A 3,164-nucleotide genomic window follows, 5' to 3' on the forward strand; every position below is an offset into this window, starting at 1 on the left:
CTGGGTCAAGTCCAGCTGCAATTTGAACTTTACTTTGGAAGTGAAAACAATGTAGTCTAAATATTTGTACCCTCATATCAATATGAAATTAAAAACAAAGATGGGATGGACACTGTCTTGGCCCACATGCTCTGTGAAGCTGACTGATGAAAGGAGCCATATTAAGCCAAAAGTCCACTCAGGTTCTGGGGTGGAGACTGGATCTAATTGCTTTTATCAGAAGTTAGTGGGAAAGGATGGGCCACACTACATCATTGTCCCAAAAAAGCAGCTTACGAACTGCTCATGTTCGATTGTTCTTTACAGATACTCAACACGAGGCCTTTATTGATACAATCCTTCCCTGTGCTTCCTCCTCTCTCTAGTGGCTGAATCCATAGGTGATGAAATTATGGAAACGTAGCATTCTAAAACTTGTTAGCACTGAGCCATGGAGAGAGAGAGAAAGTGAGAGAGAGAGAGAGAGAGAGAAACATATTGTAGATTAGAGGCAGAAAGGGACTCCAGGAGGCAGCAAGCCTATGGCTGGTAGTAATTAGAGTTCTCCTGGTTTCCTTTTCTCATCTCGTCACCCACCTGAGAAGGGAGGACCCACCTTGTGCACAGGCATCACACTGGTCTCCGGTCTATCCCCTTGGACCCCTCTTCTCTGCTCATAGTTGCTTACCTCCATGCTGACCTGTTGTGACCCGTCAGATCCCTGTGGCCGGGGTCTCGATGACTGCAGGAAGGAACCAGGCGAGACAGGGATTAGAAGTACAGCTTGTAGGAGGCGGGCTAGCCCTTCTTTGCAGGGTAGCCCGGAGCAACCGCTGCACCAGCCTTTTATTGAGACTGTACAACACAGGTGAGGGGAGTCATTAACAAATGACTACATGCTGAAGGATCGGGCTCTTCTTCCACAAGGAACACTTGTGGACGAATGGCCTGAGGTCCACGCCTCAGCTGCAGATCATCTTGCTCGGATGTCATCTGGCTTTTGGTGTCCCCTACACTGACCTCTTATCTGATACCTGATTGACCCCCTATTTTGTGCTGCTCTCTACTTCCAAGCTCTTTGGTCTCCCTCAATAGCTGAGGGAGGGCTCTTTGATGGTGAGGACTAGGTAGTTGTTCTGCAAAATGTGTGAAAGAAGAGAGGAAAAGCAAGCATCCAATGTACTCCATACTAAGATGAAGCCAGGAGATGAACTAATGCACACCCACACAAGAGAGAAACTCAATTCAATTCAAGGTGGGGGGGGGAGGGAGGAGGACTGGTGTGCTCCCAACTACAACAGGGACTTTGCCTAACAAATACAAACATTATAACCTAATTGTGCCTTCAATCTGAAAGAAATAAAAGAACCAAAATGTGTGAAAGAAATGAATAAATGAATGAGAAGGAGGTGATTTTTCGGGACAACATCCTTCATCAATGGTTCTCTGTCTGGGGATGCCTTTGAGCTACCCATAGGTCTTTGTAATAATATCTATGGCAGTTCACCACCCCAGACCAATTGATTCAGAAACTAGGGGCATCTGAAGGGTTGAAAGGCCCCCCCAGGTGATCCCAATAAACATCTCTCAGTGGGAATAGCTGCCCTGGATGGGTGGTAAGTGTATGTGTTAGAATCACTTGGAAAGCGTGTTAAAACATAGCTTTTGGGGGGCTTACAAAGGTTTCAGATTCAGTAGGTCTGGGGTGGGGCCCAGTAATTTACATTTCTGGCCAGTTTCCAGGTGACATTGATAGTGCTGGTCTGGGCCCCATGGCTTTAGAACCACTGCACAAGAGTTTCAACAGCTCTCATAATAAGTTCTGTGTTAATAGTACTCAGTTGTTAGCTGTATATTAAAATCATAATGGCGAATTTGAAAACCTACTGTGACCTGGTCTCACTGCAGCTAATTACAAGAGAAACGCTGTGGGATGAGCCTGGGTATTTTCCCTGGGTAGTTCCTAAGCACAGTGAGATTTAGGAAATCCTGCTCTAGATTTTTGCTACACGAAGGGTGGTGCCTGGACCGGCAGCTTGGGCCGCTACCACCACTTTGCTTGTTAGAAATGCAGAATCTCAGGCCTTGCCTTGGAGCTACTGAATTTGCATTTTAACCAGACAAGTGGGCACGGTAAAGTTTGAGAAGTTCTACACTAGGGAACCACTCTTCATCTCCTGTGCTCTTAGAAAGATTTCTTTCTAATCTCCCATACTAGGGTTCCAGTTCCTTATCTGTAGGCCTCTTGACTAATTCATCCACAAGTCCAGAGCACCTAGCACAGTGCTTTTTTTTTTTTTATGGAGGGGCTCAATAAATAGTTTTGAATGAGTGGATTTCCCTGTGGGTGTTATCTACAAAGGGCACACACCCTTTCCTTCTTCCCACTACCTGCTATGCCTCCTTCTGCCTCCCCAGGTAACAGAGACCTCAAATCATCGTATTGTTTAATTACTCCCAAATCCCTCACCATTACAAAAAAATCTATAGGCAGGAATCACTTCATACATTCTTAATGTTTCAAAAAAAGCAATCTGGATACTTCAGGTTCCATTCTTCTAGAACATGTTGCTACCCAAGGGTTTGGTGTGTGGGCCAAGGCTTTGGTTTCATTTGCTCTCACATAATGGAAGTTAACACTCCTCTCAGAATTTGCATCACCATGGTTACAGGCGCTCAGTGGCTTCCCTTGGAATCTTAAGAACAGTCCTCTAATTATTATTTTTTTTGGTAATGTGTAGAAATTAAAACAAAAATTAAAGAGGACTTTTAGTTGGTACTATTCACTCACCTCAGCAGGGTAAGATGTTTCACCTTCAGAAAAATTTTAATGCTTCTGTCAACTGGTCAATTTGAACAACTGTGAGAGTTAGAAAATCCTGAGAAGTTTCTAGAAGTGGAGTGTGGTGGGCAGAATAATGTCCCACAAGGTCCTAATTGGCCCTAAATATTCTACATCCTAATCTCCACTTCTTCCAACACGTGAATATGTTACTGCAAAGGGTCTTTGCAGATGTGATTAAGGTTAAGGACCTTGAGATGGGGGAGATTATCCCAGATTATCCCAGTGGGCCTGATGTAATCACATGAGTTCTTTTTTTTTTTTTTTTTTTTTGAGACAGAGCCTCAAGCTGTCCCCCTGGGTAGAGTGCCGTGGCATTACAGCTCACAGCAACCTCCAACTC

The sequence above is a fragment of the Otolemur garnettii genome, unplaced genomic scaffold (assembly GCF_000181295.1).
Source record: "Otolemur garnettii isolate 467f Iridium unplaced genomic scaffold, OtoGar3 scaffold00002, whole genome shotgun sequence".
Lineage (NCBI taxonomy): Eukaryota > Metazoa > Chordata > Mammalia > Primates > Galagidae > Otolemur > Otolemur garnettii.